The sequence below is a fragment of the Pelophylax lessonae genome, assembly GCF_965119305.1.
Source record: "Pelophylax lessonae genome assembly, chromosome: 4".
NCBI lineage: Eukaryota > Metazoa > Chordata > Amphibia > Anura > Ranidae > Pelophylax > Pelophylax lessonae.
Genome location: NC_138771.1, coordinates 179,998,347 through 180,015,041, shown reverse-complemented (window position 1 = coordinate 180,015,041; position 16,695 = coordinate 179,998,347).

Sequence of the window (16,695 nt, the reverse complement as noted above, 5' to 3'; positions counted from 1 at the left end):
CAGTTCCCCAAAAACAGTCAATATGCTGTTGATTTACTAAAACTGGTGCATTCAAAATATGGTGCGGCTTTGCATAGAAACCAATCAGCTTCAAGGTTTTATTTTCAAAGCCTAATTAAACAAGCTGAAGTTGGAAGCTGATTGGCTACCATGCACAGCTGCCTTAGATTCTGATTGCTTCAGTTTTGTTAAATCTCCCCCTTTGTGATTATAAGTAGCAGAGACAAAAGTTGGCTTTTCCCTGTATTCCCTTCACACATATCAAAAGGGATCTCATATAAGCTTATTTACACATTATCACAATATTCTAAGCCATGTTAGGAACAGGAAAATATATACTTCCTTTTACATTATTGGGAGTCCTAAACAGTTTTAATCAACTCTGCATATGAAAGAAAATAGAAATTTACTTCATGTTGTAATTTTTAAATATTAATGGTAATACAGTTGTCCTTAAGACGGTTTATAGTATATTGCTCCATGAGACAAAACAACCAAATACTTCAAAGACAAACTAAAGAATGTGTATGTGTTTTGCATGAAAACAGGAATGTTTGAACAAGGGAATGTGTTCTGCCAGAAAGACAGCAAGATACCTCAAAGAGTGGAACACTAACAGATGGTAAAACAAGCAAAATCACAATAAATAAAGGCACCCAGCAGATTAGAAGGTATGATAACATTCACTTCTTAAATAAAGCAAATTTTGTTTGGATACAAAACTATGGACTCACTAAAAAGGGATAAAATTTTGTTTGACAAGTCAAGTATTCCTGATTAATGGTACAATAAAGTGTATGGCAAGGCATGAAAAAAAAAAATTGGTACATCTCTTCAATAAATGCACATTTCCTTATGTGTTAATCCTTTAAGCAAGTAAAGAAAAATAACTGCTGATGTGTCAAAATAATAGTGTGCTCCCACTTTCCTCTTTGACAGGATATCACAATGCATTTTCAGCTTTAAATTCCAAAGTGGGTATTGTCAGCCTTACTTACTTAATTTTTGATTTACTAAAAAAATACAGTCCTCCCCTCACCCCTCGTCTCCATAATTCTGCATTGTACACAGGTAAAGACAACTGGAAGCTATCAGCTCACAAAATGACTGGCAAAATCAGCATTTTTTTTTTTTTTTAAATATCGATCAGATATTAAAAAAAAAAAAAAAACACATTCACTGGTATATTTAGCAGACCAGAAGTAGAAAAATATAATCGTTAGCGTTTACATTAAAGTTAGCAGACTATTTCAAATGATGTGCAATGTGATTTTGTAAATTTGTTCAAAAATGATATGCTAGTAATATTTCCTTTTGTCAGGTGGTAAAATCCTGGAAAAAGTGCATGTTTTAGCCACATTTTTAATGTAAAGGTTTAGGTTCCAAGGAAGTGTTATTTTCTGTGATGTATAAGGGTGAGTGTAAATTGTTGCCAAATCTAGATTTGCCTTGTAATTTGTCAGGTCATATGCGGTGAATAATTCAATGTTATCCTTGTTGAAAATTAGAAATGAGCAAACATTTAGCTAAACCTAGATTTGCTGAGAATTTGCTGGCCATGTTCTGCAAAATTTCATTACATTTGCACTCTAATTTTGCCTCGTAACTACAGTTGATCAAACACCTGGATGTCCGGGTTCGGCGGGTTCGGCCGAACTTGAAAAAAAAAGTCCGGGTTCGTGACCCGAACACGAACTTTACCCTGATCCCGAACCCCATTGAAGTCAATGGTGACCTAAACTTTTAAGCACTAAAATGGCTCTAAAACAAACATGGAAAGGGCTAGAGGGCTGCAAATGGCAGCAAAATCATCTTAAGAGCATGGCAAGTGTTCTGCAAACAAATCTGGATAGGGAAATAACTTAAAATATCATGAAAAACTATAAAAATAAAAAGTAATAATCTTGAATGATGTAGGAGGAGGACGAGGCCCATATGGATTAGGGGGTTGAGGTGGCGGTGGATATGGCAGGGTAGGTGGAAGCGGCGGTGGAGGAGGAGGACAAGGTAGCCAACACTGGTTTTGGTTTTTAATTAATTTTTTTTTAAATTAGGGTACACCCCACACTGCTCCACCATGTTAGTGAAATGCTGCCTCCTGCTAAGACGTTCCATATCAGCTGGTGGTGCTGCTGCTTGTTGTGGCATGCTGACAAAGCTTTTCCACATTTCGGCCATGCTAACCCTGCCTTCTGAGGTGCTGGCGGTGCCCTGGCTGCGTTGGTGACCTCTTCCTCCTCCTCCTCCTCCTCTGCCTTGGCCTTGTGCTTCCACTGTGCCCCCGCTGTCAGATGGGAATGCCACCAGCAGCGCATCTACCAGCGTGCACTTGTACTCGCGCATCTTCTGATCACGCTCCAGTGAGGAAATTAAGGACGGTACTTTGTCCTTGTAACAGGGATCCAGCAGGATGGCCACCCAGTAATCAGCACAAGTTACAATGTGGGAAACTCGGCGATCGTTGCGTAGACACTGCATGTAATCACTCATGTGTGCCAGGCTGCCCGGAGGCAATGAAAAGCTGTCCTCTGTGGGAGGTGTTTCCTCTGTGTCCTCCGTATCCCCCCAGCCACGCACCAGTGATGGCCATGAGCTGGCCTGGGTGCCACCCTGCTGTGAACATGGTCCCATATCCTCCTCCATCTCCTCATCCTCAACAGTATGCACAGGGTGTACCTCACTGTAACATGTGCAGACTAGGCTGCAATTAATTTTTTTCCCCTAAATGGGTTTTTATTGCAAAGCGGAATACAACAACCATATGCAAAGGGTGTATCTCACTGTAAAATATGCACACTAGGCTGCAAATTATTTTTTTCCCCTAAATGGGTTTTTATTGATAAGCGGAATACAACAGTATGCAAAAGGTGTATCTCACTGTAACATATGCAGACTAGGCTGCAATTCAATTTTTTTCCCCTAAATGGGTTTTTATTGCAAAGCGGAACACAACATCAGTATGCACAGGGTGTATCTCACTGTAACATATGCAGACTAGGCCACAATTCATTTTTTTCCCCTAAATGTTTTTTTTTTTGATAAGCTGAATACAACAGCAGTATCCAAAGGGTGTATCTCACTGTACCATATGCAGACCAGGCTGCAATTATATTTTTTCCCCCTAAATGGGTTTTTATTGCAAAGCAGAATACACCAACAGTATGCACAGGGTGTATCTCACTGTAACATATGCAGACCAGGCTGCAAATTGTTTTTTTTCCCCTAAATGGGTTTTTATTGCAAAGCGGAATACAACAGTATGCAAAGGGTGTATCTCACTGTACCATATGCAGACTAGGCTACAATTTATTTATTTTCCCCTAAATGGGTTTTTATTGCAAAGCGGAATACAACAACAGTATCCAATGGGTGTGTCTGTAACATATGAATGAAAAACTGAAAAATAATTGTCCCCTTAATTTGTGCTTGTTGAATAGCAGATTTGAACTGCAGTGTCTAAACACTGTAAGTCAAAGTAAAATATGAAGGAAAAAAGTTTTTTTTTTTAAATCCAGATTAAGCAGACACATATGCAGTGAGCTTGCATTACATGGCCGCTACACGCCACACGCCTAACAGGTTGGATACTGTTGTTGTTCTATTCCACTATTGAATAAAAAAAAACCATTTGAATGAAAAACAGAAAAATATTTTTTTTCCCATAAATACTGAAAAACAATTATTTTTGCCTTACATTGGTGCTTTTTGAAGAGCAGATTAGAAAAAGCAGTGTCTAAACACTTTATGTCTAAGTAAAATATGAAGGAAAAAAGTTTTTTTCTTTTTCAAATGCAGATTAAGCAGACACATATGCACTGAGCTTGCATTACATGGCCGCTACACACCGCACGCCGCCCACCTAACAGACTGATAAAAGTTTTTTTTCTCCCTCCTCCTCCTCACTGGGCTCAGGTCAGGGTAAAAAGATTGTGCACTGCACCCCCACACAATACAATCAATGTAGATTGCTGTCTGATTAAAGAAGGTTCTTCCTATTCTTTCCCTGAAAGCAATCTCCAGCCTGCCCCTACAATAATCTTCTATCTCTCCCTCAGGGCAAAAAGATTATGCACTGCACCCCCACACAATAAAATCAATGTAGATTGCTGTCTGATTAAAGAAGATTCTTCCTATTCTTTCCCTGAATGCAATCTCCAGCCTGCCCCTACAATAATCTCCTATCTCTCCCTCAGCAGCAGCAGGAACCTGTCCATAGTATAGTTAGAGCAGAGTGACGCACGGCGATATGTGACTCCAGCTTATATAGAGTCTGGGTCACATGCTGCACTGGCCAATCACAGCCATGCCATTAGTAGGCATGGCTGTGATGGCTTCTAAGGGCACACTAGTTAAACGCTTGCTGATTGGCTGCCTTGCACCTGTTGAAACCACACCATTAAAACTGTGCCAAAACATCAAATAACATTACCGAACAACAGACAGTATCCCGAACATACAGTGAAATGTTCGGGTCTGTGTCCGGGTACTGAATACCCAAAAGTCCGGTACGATCCTGAACAATACAGTCCGGGTTCGCTCAACCCTACTTGTTACCCTGTAAGGAAAAATTGGAAAATGCAAGTAATAAAAAAAACTTGATCACTTTGTGTACTGTCCAGACACTCCGCACTTTACTGTAGGACTATAAACATGCAGTGTCCTTTTAAATATTTTTTATTGAGAAGTAGGGATGGGCCGAACACCCCCTTGTTCCGTTCGCACCAGAACGTCTTGAACAGGGAAAAAGTTCTAGCCATTAAAGTCCTCATTTTAAAGGATTATATGCAAGTTATTGCCATATAAAAAGTGTATGGGGACCCGGGTACTGCCTTGGAGGACATGTACCAATGCAAACATTTTTCTTAAAAAACAATAGTTTTTAAAGGAGCAGTGATTTTAATGATGTTTAAAGTGAAACAATAAAAAAGAAAAATGTGTTTAAATATTGTGCCTGGGGGGGGGGGGTTTAAACTTGGTCGCGGCTGTAATGTATTGCTGACTCCCGGCAATACAGATAAAAAAAATGAAAAACCAGCGTAGGTTCCCCCCCCACTCCATACCAGGCCCTTTGGGTATGGTTTATATTTAAAGGTTAACGATGCTAAAATTAAAAAAATTACGGCGTGCCCCCCCCCAGAATCCATAACAGACCCTTATTCAAGAATGCAGCCTGGCAGGTCAGGAAAGGGTGGGACGAGCAAGTGCCCCCACTCCTGAGCCTCAACAGGGGTGGGTGCTTTGGGATGTTGAGGTCTGGCGGCAGGGGGACATCGTACCCCTACATCGTACCCCTACCCATTCACCAAAAAAGTGTCAAAAAGTAAGAACCACAGGAAACAGTTTTTGACAAGCCCTTTATTTAAAAATTAAAAAAGAGTGTCCCTCAATGTAAATCTAGTGTCAATCACAACGCCCACCAGACCCAAAAATAGAAAGAAAAAAAACACTCCACCTCCTGAGAGGCCTCCTGCCGTATGCCTCCTCTCCACTAGAGATGTACCGAACTGTTCGCTGGCGGATAGTTCCCGGCGAACTTCGCATGTTCGGCGGGTGAACATATGCGATGTTCAGTCCGCCTCCTATACATCATCATTGAGGCAAACTTTGACCCTGAACCTCACAGTCAGCAGACACATTCCAGGCCAATCAGCATACCTCCCTCCCAAACCCTCCCACCTCCTATAAATAAGCAAGGGCAGCATCCATCTTGGATCATTTCTGAAGCAGTGTGTTAGTGAGAGCAGGGAGAGTGCTGCTGCTGCTGCTGTTAATAGCTAGGGACAGTTGTTAGTCAGTGTTCCCGGTCTTGTTAGTCAGTGTTCTTGGTACACTCCTGCTGTAAGGACAGCACCCCAAAAAGCCCTTCCTAGGGCTGGTATTTGAGGTTTTTTTTGTATATATATATATATATATATATATATATATATATATATATATCTATTGTCCCCAAAAAGCCCTGTTTAGGGCTGGTATTTGTGTAATTTTTTTTGTTCTGTGATATATATATGTATATCTATTGTCCCCAAAAGCCCTTTTTAGGGCTGGTATTTGAGTATTTTTTATATATACTGTATATATATATATATATATATATATATATATATATTGTGCACTGCAGTTGCCTGCCCGCTGTGTGTGAGAGGCCACAGACCCACCACAGACTGTATTGTGTGCACACTACACTCATTTTGGGTGGCACAGGTACAGTACCTTGCATTTTAAAAAATATTTTTTTTTCCTCTGTCATAATTGCAGTGAGTGTTGTGTCAGGTCCACAGAGTGTACTGTACCCATTGCAGTGCCCACCACTGATATATATACGGTGGCACAGCATCTTGTTGCAAATTGAAAAAAAAAAAATATTTTTTATTATTGCAGTTGCCTGGGCTGCCAGTGACTGTCAGATCCACAGAGTGTACTGTGCCCACTGCAGTGCCACTGCCCACCCACCACTGATATATACGGTGGCACAGCAGCTTGCAAATTAAAAATATATATATTTTTTTTATAATTGCAGTTGCCTGGGTGCCAGTGACTGTGAGGTCCACAGAGTGTACTGTGCCCACTGCAGTGCCACTGCCCACCCACCACTGATATATACGGTGGCAGGCATGACTTTTTTTGGATTAGTGTCTGGGGGGGTCTAAAAAGCGTACCTGTGAAGTTTCAGCTCTGTAGCATGTCCAGAACCAGAAAAAAAAGATCATATAGGGGTAAAAGGGGTTCCCACCATCCCTGCTCTACTGAAAAAATATCTTTTTTTCTGGTTCTGGACATGCTACAGAGCTGAAACTTCACAGGTACACTTTTTAGACCCCCTAGACACTAAATCACACAAAAAAGTTCTTAAAAATTGTAATTTTTGATAGAGAAACAATTATTGGAAAAATTAAAAAAAAAATTCTTTGGATTTAGTGTCTGGGGGGGTCTAAAAAGTGTACCTGTGAAGTTTCAGCTCTGTAGCATGCCCAGAACCAGAAAAAAAAGATCATATATTTATAAAAAGGAGGGTTCCCACCATCCCTGCTCTACTGAAAAATTATCTTTTTTTCTGGTTCTGGACATGCTACAGAGCTGAAACTTCACAGGTACACTTTTTAGACCCCCAGACACTAAATCACACACAAAAAAAGTTCTTAAAAATTGCCATTTTTGATAGAGAGCCAATTATTGAAAAAAAAAAAGTCTTTGGATTTATTGTCTGGGGGGTCTAAAAAGTGTACCTGTGAAGTTTCAGCTCTGTAACATGTCCAGAACCAGAAAAAAATTAGAATTAGGGTTAGGGCTAGGGTTAGGGTTAGGGTCAGGGCTAAGGTTAGGGTTATTTTTAGTGCTTAGGGTTAGAGGGGTAGGGGTAGGGTTACTAATTCTAACCCTAAGTATCTCACTGTAACCCTAACCCTATCCCCTAACACTAAACCTAACCCTAACCCTCTAACCATAACCCTAACCCTCTAACCTTAACCCTAACCCTCTAAGCCTAGCCATAAAAATAACCCTAACCCTAAACCTAACCCTAATCCTAACCCCCTGTGAAGTTTCAGCTCTGTAGCATGTCCAGAACCAGAAAAAAATTAGAATTAGGGTTAGGGCTAGGGTTAGGGCTAGGGTTAGGGCTAGGGTTAGGGTCAGGGCTAAGGTTAGGGTTATTTTTAATGCTTAGGGTTAGAGGGTTAGGGTTAGAGGGGTAAGGGTATCTCACCCTAACCCTATCCCCTAACACCAAACCCTAACCCTAACCCTAGCCCTAACCCTAGCCCTAACCCTAGCCCTAACCCTAGCCCTAACCCTAATTCGTAATTTTTTTCTGGTTCCGGACATGCTACAGAGCTGAAACTTCACAGGTACACTTTTTAGACCCCCAGACGCTAAATCCAAAGAAATGTTTTATTTTTTTTAATTTCTTTTTTTTTAATTTTTCCAATAATTGGCTCTCTATCAAAAAATGACAATTTTTAAGAACTTTTTTTGTGTGATTCAGTGTCTGGGGGTCTAAAATGTGTACCTGTGAAGTTTCAGCTCTGTAGCATGTCCAGAACCAGAAAAAAAAATAGAATTAGGGTTAGGGCTAGGGTTAGGGCTAGGGTTAGGGCTAGGGTTAGGGTTATTTTTAGTGCTTTGGGTTAGACTGTTAGGGTTAGAGGCGTAGGGGTAGGGTTACTAACTCTAACCCTAAGTATTTCACCGTAACCCTAACCCTAGCCCCTAACACTAAACCTAACCCTAACCCTTAAAGCCCAGTTCCTGTCCCATTTTGGTCAGTTCTGGTCTGTTTGCGGTTGTTTGCGGTGCGTTAAACGGGGAGTTTGGTCTGTCACTGTGAAGCGGGCGTAACCCTTACACTACCTGATCGATACAACATCATACCTGATCGTATACACACACTGGATGTTTTAAAGCAGGTTATTCCAAACAATTTAGGAATGTTAGGTGATTTATTCCCTTTATGGATTAAAACCAGACTCTGCGTCAACTACGTAATTTTCCATGGGAGTTTTGCCATGGATCCCCCTCCGGCATGCCACAGTCCAGGTGTTAGTCCCCTTGAAACAACTTTTCCATCACTATTGTGGCCAGAAAGAGTCCCTGTGGGTTTTAAAATTCGCCTGCCGTTCGCGAACATTACATTTTATGTTCGCGACATCACTACTCTCCACTTTGACAGTTCTTATAGAGGCATGGGGCGGGGCCATCCGTTTACATCCCCAGGTGGGTCCGCCCCTTCTGACGTCTGACCCAGAGAGGGCAGAAGATGGGAGGCCTCCCATGAGGCAGAGCGTTTTTTTATTTTTTCTATTTTTCTTTTTTTTCAGTAAAGAATTTGTCAAAAACTGTTTCCTGTGGTTCTTACTTTTTGACACTTTTTTGGTATGATGTACCCGATACACATTCACATAGTGGCGGCAGGATCTGGGGGCCCTCCTGTTAAAGGAGGCTTCCAGATTCTGATAAGCCCCCTGCCCGCAGACCCTGACAAGCACAGTCCAGGATTGTTGGGAAGAGGCCCTTGTCCCCATCAATATGGCTTTGGGGTGAGGGGCACAGATCCGAAATCTGAATCTCCAAATAACCAAAAATGTGCCCGAATTTACATTCAGACCAAAACACATGCACATGTCTAGTTTCACATATGGCTTATGAAGCAATGAAATGTTCTAGAGCAGAGGGTCCTTTTTGATAAAGGATCAAGCTTGAGCAAGAGTTGTAGTTTGGAAAAATATGAGAGATGAGAAGTCAACAGTCTATTTATGTTTGATAAACCGCTTTCGAGCCTGGTCTGAGTGGTCTCTAAAGAGAAAAAAAAAGGGTGGGTAGGAATAGGACCCTTATGATGTGTAAATCATCCATTTCTTGAAGGATCTTTCAGTAAAAGAAACCACTGTATCAACTTTTGCATGTAGATGTGAACATGTGAAACGTCAGAACCCAAAACAGGTGGAAACGTTTTATAACTGTAAAATACTTAGCTTCAATTTCGAAATCCGCAATGAATGAGAGGTTTAGGAGCCTTGTCTGGGTCTCCAATAAGCAGGGGATGTGGTGGGACTGGTGTCTTGGAGGGATCTGCGAGCATTTGGAGCTGGTGAGCCCCACCTTGGTGATCTTTGGCGTTGGTAGCGAGATGTCTGTGTTTCCATCTGGTCATCCCTGTAACACTCTCTTTAAAAAAAAATGGAGTGGGTTCCCCCCAAAATCCATACCAGACCCTTATCCAAGCATGCAGCCTGGCAGATCAGGAAAGGGGAGGGGGCAAGTGAGCCACATGCCCTCAACATGGGGGAGTGGGTGCTTTGGGGTGGGGGGGCTCTCCCACCCCAAAGCACCTTGTCCCTATGTTGATGGGGACAAAGGCCTCTTCCCGACAACCCTGGGCTGTGGTTGTCGGGGTCTGCGGGTGGGGGCCTTATCGGAATCTAGAAGCCCCCTTTAACTACTGGGCCCCCAGATCCCAGCCCCCCCCACTATGTGAATGGGTACCCATTCACCAAAAAAGTGTAAAAAAGCAGAAACCACAGGGAACAAGTCTTTTATTAACCACTTCTGGACCGGAAGTTTTACCCCCTTAATGGCCAGGCCATATTTTGTGATACGGCACTGCGTTACTTTAATTGACAATTGCGCGGTCGTGCGATGATGTACCCAAATAAAATTGATGTCCTTTTTTTCCCACAAATAGAGCTTTCTTTTGATCACCTCTGTGATTTTTATTTTTTGCGCTATGAACAAAAAATGAGCGACAATTCTGAAAAAAAAAACAATATTTTTTACTTTCTGCTATGTAACATTTCCAATAAAAAAAATTAAAATTAAAATGTTTTCATCATTTTAGGCCAATTTGTATTCTGCTACGTATTTTTGGTAAAAAAAATCCCAATAAGCGTATATTGATTGATGTGCGCAAAAGTTATCGCGTCTACAAACTAGGGGAAAGATTTATGTTCTTTTTATTTATTTATTTTTACTAGTAATGGCGGCGATCAGCAACTTTAAGCGGGACTGCGACATTGCAGCGGACAAATCGGACACCTAACTGACATTTTTGACACTTTTGGGGGGAACAACAGTAATCAGTGCTAAAAATATGCACTGTTACTGTACTAATAACACTGGCAGGGAAGGAGTTAAAACCATGGGGCGATCAAATATGTCCCTAGGGGGTGCTTTCTAACTGTGGGGGGTGGGCTTGCTGCATAAACACAGAGACCTGTGTTCCTAAATAAGAGGTGTTTACAACCACAGATCGGCGTTCTGTCTCCATGGGGAGTGATTGTGGGTGGCGGTGGCAATCGTGGCTGCCGAACCTGCTGATTAGCTCCCCCTGTGGCCAATCGGTGCGTGCGCACACCCCCGCTAGCAGTCCCGCGAAGCTACGTACATATACATAGTTTTGCGGGAGAGAGCTGAGCTGCCACAGCAAAACTATGGCGCCTGGTTGGCGAGTGGTTTAAAAGAAAAAAATAGTGTCCCTCAATGTAAATCCATCGTCAATCATGATGCCTGCCGACCCAAAAAATTGCATAAAACGCTTTGCCTCATATGAGGCTACCCGTTGTATGCCCACTTTTTGGCTTTGACAGTTTTTTTATAGGCAAGGGGCGGTGCCACTGGATGATGTAGCCGGTTGGCCCCGCCCCTTGCCTATAAAAGAACTGCCAAAGCCGAAGAGCGGGCATACGGTGGGTAGCCTCTTAGGAGGTGAAGATATTAAGGACATCCATGTAGGTCCATCTGCATGTCCCTGAGCTCACACTGTCGGCATTCGGAATTGTGCACCCATGCAGATGTCAGATTGGGAACAGCAGCTATGCCTGTGCAGCCGTTACATCCCAATTGGCATAAATGGGACTGCCTGTACGGAGATGCACAGAACACACCTGTGAATCACTGTCAGGGTAAACATGGCCCTCCATGGGCATACACTTTAGTATGCCACATGTGAACGATGCTTCAGTAGTAATTTAGCAGGAATTTTGAAAGTTATGTTGTGTTTATGTGCACTATTAATGATTTTGGTGTATTTTAAGTGAAAATAGCGATATGATGAACATTTGAGCAATAATTGCGGGGCCCAAAAAATCAGTAACATGTTTTTTTATTCTACAGGTCATGTGCTTTCAGAAAATGTATGGTTTGAGGGGTCTTTTCAAATTTTGAAAGCTGTAAGTGAAAAATGGTAACCTCCGGAGTAAATTGTTATTATTTACAGTTGTGCGTACCTTCAGTTTTCACCATTTCACAAAAAGGTTCAATTTAAAATGTACAGATACTTGTTATTTATTAACTCAATATAGGTTTAACTTTTATATTTAGTAGGAATTTAGCTGGAATTTTGTAAATTTTGCCATGTATGAATACATCCAATTAATGATTTTAGTGTATTTTTAGCGAAAATATTGGTTTGATAAATATTTGCGCAAATATTGCGGTTCCTTAAAAATTAGTAGCACCTTCTTTTTATTCTACTGGCCATGCGCTTTCAGAAAATATAGATATGGTTTGGGTTTTTTTTTTACAAACTCTGAAAGTTGTAAGTGAAAAAGGAAAACCTCCAGGTTTTTAAAGAAATTTTTGCGTACATCTGATTTTCACTATTTCTCAAAAAGGCCCAATTTAAAATGTACAAATCTTTGTTATATATTAACTTAATACAGGTTAAGCTTTTATATTTAGTAGGAATTTAGCAGGAATGTTTAAATGTTGCTGTGTTTGTATGTGCTAATAATGATTTTAGTGTTTTTTTGGTGAAAATATTGATTTGGTAAACATTTGCGCAAATATTGTGGGACCTTGAAAATCAGTAGCATCTAGCTTTTATTCTACTGGTCCTATGCTTTCATAAAATATATAGTTTGTGGGAGTCTTTAACAAACAAAGCTGTAAGGGAACATTGAAAACCTGCAGATTTTTTGAGAAACTTCCGAAGACGTCACATTCTGACGAAACGCGTCAAGTTGGCACGCACGTAGACCACACTTCCGGGTCCGGCAGAGCTACCGCTACACACGGAAAAAGTCCAACCGCGAGGCTGGAACACACACTGGTGAGGACAGGGGCATTTATACACTCTCTTTTCATCTGAAAGACTGTACTTATGGACCTTGTTGGATTGTTTTTTTTGCACATTTAAGTGGAGTTTTTTTATATATTGCACATTTGAAGTGGAGTTTCTATATTGAGTGCCCACACATTCCGGAATGGTTTTTAAGGAACTTGTAATGGTTTTAAGTTTTATGTGGACAAAATAAAGGGGTTTTTTAACACTCTGCACGAGGAGAAGTCCGTCTGTTTTATATTTACACATTTTGAGCCATCAAGTATCCGGGGGAAAGGAGTCTTGTGTCTACTACCTATTTGTGAGATTAATCCACGTCCTGGGTACCCTAGCTGAAATTAGGAGCCGGGAGGCACTATAATCAAGCCTGTTTGATTCCTTGTTGGCGTACGCCATCAGGAATCCACTCCATCTGGTAAGTGAGCCTTCTTACCATTCGAGCACCAGTGGTGAACAGCGAGGCAGTACATCACAGTCACCTATATACAGAGACTCTTTCTGCACTATTGCACTTTTTCCCCTTTCTTAGAAGATTAATTGTATTTTTTTTGTAATTCTTATTGGAACTTTTTATTGAAATTTTATTGCATTTTTGTCCATTGCTAGTGAATATCGATACATCATCATAATGTTTTAGGCAACTTTTACATCTATCGTCATTGGTAAAGTACCACAATGTTTTAGGTAACTATTACATTGTGTACAATTTTAACATACAGCCGGCTCTTTTATATATGGTTCATTTGGTGTCCATATGGTTGACACCCTATGAGGGGTATAGCGCAGTTTTTAAACCTACATTATTTACATTTTTGCATACATTTAATTTTCACCATTTTGCAAAAAGGCGTAATTTAAAAATGACAAATATTTGTTATTTATTAACCTTATACAGGTTAAGCTTTTAAATTTAATATGAATTTTGCAGGAATTTTGTAAAATTTGCTTTGTGTATATCTGCTAAAAATTATTTTAGAAATTTTTTAGCAAATAAATTGTTTTGATAAACATTTGCACAAACATTGCAGGGTGTTAAAATCAGTAACACCTTCTTTTTATTCTACAGGTCATGTCCTTTCAGATAATATATGGTTGGGGAGGTCTTAAAAAAAAACTCTGAAAGCTGTAAGGGAACAACAAAAACCTCTAGATCTTTAGAGAAATTTGGATATTTTATGTGTTTGATTTTCACCATTTCTCAAAAAGGCTCAATCTAAAATTAACAAATAGTGCTTATTTATTAACTCAATAAATGTTAGCTTTTATATTTAATAGGAATTTTGTAAAATGGGCTGTGTTTTTATCTGCTAATAATGATGTTAGTTTATTTTTAGCGAAAATATTGTTTTGATAAACATTTGCACAAATATAATTGTGCCCTAAAAACAGTAGCACCTAATTTGTATTCTACTGGTCATAATATATGGTTTTTAACAAACTCTGAAAGCTGTAAGGGAAAAATAAAAAGGCAATGGAAAAATTGCAAAAATGGCCTGGCCAGCTAAGTTTAAAAGTGGAGCACAGGGACCGGCAGCAAAAGGGTTAACTTTTAAAGGGAATAAGGACAAAAGGAGAATGAAAGAGGAGGAGGGAAAGTATACAGTGCCTACATTGGGCATAGTGGAAATGTTCCTATAGCAAAATATCATGGTAGGTGCAGAGTTGCTGGAAATTTGCAACGTTTCATTATAGAAAGCAGAGAGTAAATATAACAAAGACCACAAACTGGCCACCATCAGAACTGTGAAGGATGTCACATGTCTGGGGAAAACAGTTGGCAATGAAGGAGTCTGAGCAAAAGAAGATTGCCCTTCGTTTCAATAATCCAAAAAAAAAAACCACAAAAAGATTGATAGTGCAGCACGTTTATTAAAATACAGCAAATGGCTTGATTTGAATTTGCTGTATTTTAAAAAAGGTGCTGCACTATTGATCTACTTATGTTTTTTGGGATTCTTGGGTGCGAGAGAGGGGCTGTGCAGGAGGACACATTATATGCTGAATTTACTGTATCTTCCCTGCTGATATAATTTAAAGGCTGAGAAGGTTTTTATGGCAAAGTGAGTTTGGCAAGTGGTTCCCTTTACCACACATGGTGAAGCACTTTATTTTGGAGTAAAGAAGTTGTCACTGATACCACAAGGCACGGTGCAGAGGACTATTTTACACATTAATGAAAAGTGATGAATTGCACAAGAGTTATTTGCTAAAATAGTGTAAACTATCTTATAGATTTCTTGGACACTGACACTAGGATTCTTTGTTGAGAAAATCGCTTAGAGTATTCTGACATATTGGTTTATAAAAGTGTTTGTCATAAATGTTGTGTTCTTCACAGTATCATAAAAGGTATTTACACAATTTTTGGAGTGCCTTACTTTACGTATTAAGGTTGTTTAAGTTTGGTTCATGTCTGAGAAAGAGTTTTGTGATTGGCTATTGTGTGAAAAGGTTTAAAGCATTGTACGCAGATTCTAATAATTTTTCCAATTGCTATGAAAGATGTAATTTTTTTATGATGTGATTTGGATGATGTGGCAGCTTTGTATGTATCCCATAGGGTAGAAACTGAAGGAACTGAACCTTTGTTTAGATTCAAAGATTCTGTTGATTTTAGCTGGAGGTCATCCATAATATGAACAATAGAAAATAGGGAGTCATTCTTGAGGGAGATGGACAGGATATAAATAGGGGGTCCTAGTCAGACCAGGGTATTGCAAGTATTAACGTTGAAATCACTGTTGGGAGAGGCTTTCTATGGATACATGAGTGTGAGTTGTGGGGGGTGAATAGTGTGTGTATAGTCTCTAGTAAAGGGATGAAGTTCTTGACAAATATCAACCAATCATGTTGAGCTAGGGTGTGAGTAAACTGTTTGGAGTTGGTGGAGGAAAGTAAAAGATCAGAGGGGTATTAATCAAATTTAATGTTTAAGATTACATTTAAATCTTCCAAATGCAACAGGGTTTCTGCTTCACGGCGTATCAATAGTGAGAAGATATGGGTCAAAAGGGGACCAGTTTTCCACTTGGGAGCATAGTAAGTGAGGATAGCGAATTCAATATTTTGTATTGTACCTTGAAGAAACAGGTATCTGCCCTTTGAATCAGCTATCTGCTTTTTACAGTGAAAGGGAGAGGTTTTATGAAATTCTATTAAAACCTCCCATTGCTTAGGTATTGCATTAGATTGAAATATGTGGGATTAATGAGCTCCAAAATATTTAGGAGTGGAGGAAGAGGATAAATGCAATATGTTTCTTGTAGAAAAACTATATTAAGGCTTTTCAAGAAAAGAAATACTTTATCTTGTTTATGGGGAGAATTTAGACCTTCGACATTTAAGACAAGCAGATTAAGCGCCAATACAAATGTAAAGGAAATATAGATGTGACGTGGAAGATCCCATGGGACCCGGGGACAGTATGGGGGAGGAAAGGATAGAAAAAAGTAAATAGAAAGTAGGGTAAAAGAGAAGAAACAAGACTGGAAAACAAAGAACTAATATGCACAAGCTGGGAATTGCGTAGTGAACAATTAGGCTGATTAACAGCACGTGCAAAGTCCCTGGGGGCAGGGAACCACATGGGCAAAGGAAGCTAGAATATAGAGTATCCCACAAAAATGAGTACACACCTCACATTATTGTAAATATTTTATTATATCTTTTCATGTGACAACACTGAAGAAATGACACAAGTAGTGAGTATTCAGCTTGTATTACAGTGTAAATTTGCTGTCCCCCTCAAAATAACTCAACACACAGCCATTAATGTCTAAACCACTGGCAACAAAAGTGAGTACATCCCCAAGTGACAATGTCAGAATTGGGCCCAATTAGCCATTTTCCCTCCCCAGTGTCATGCAACTTAGTGTTACAAGGTCTCAGGTGTAAATGGGAAGCAGGTGTGTTGTGCTAACGCTCTCACTCTCTCATACTGGTCACTGGAAGTTCAACATGGCACCTCATGGAAAAGAACTCTCTGAGGATCTGAAAAAATAATTGTTGCTCTACATGAAGATGGCCTAGGCTATAAGAAGATTGCCAAGACCCTGAAACTGAGCTGCAGCACGGTGGCCAAGATCGTAAAGTGGTTTAACAGGACAGGTTCAACTCAAAACAGGCCTCGCCATGGTCGACCA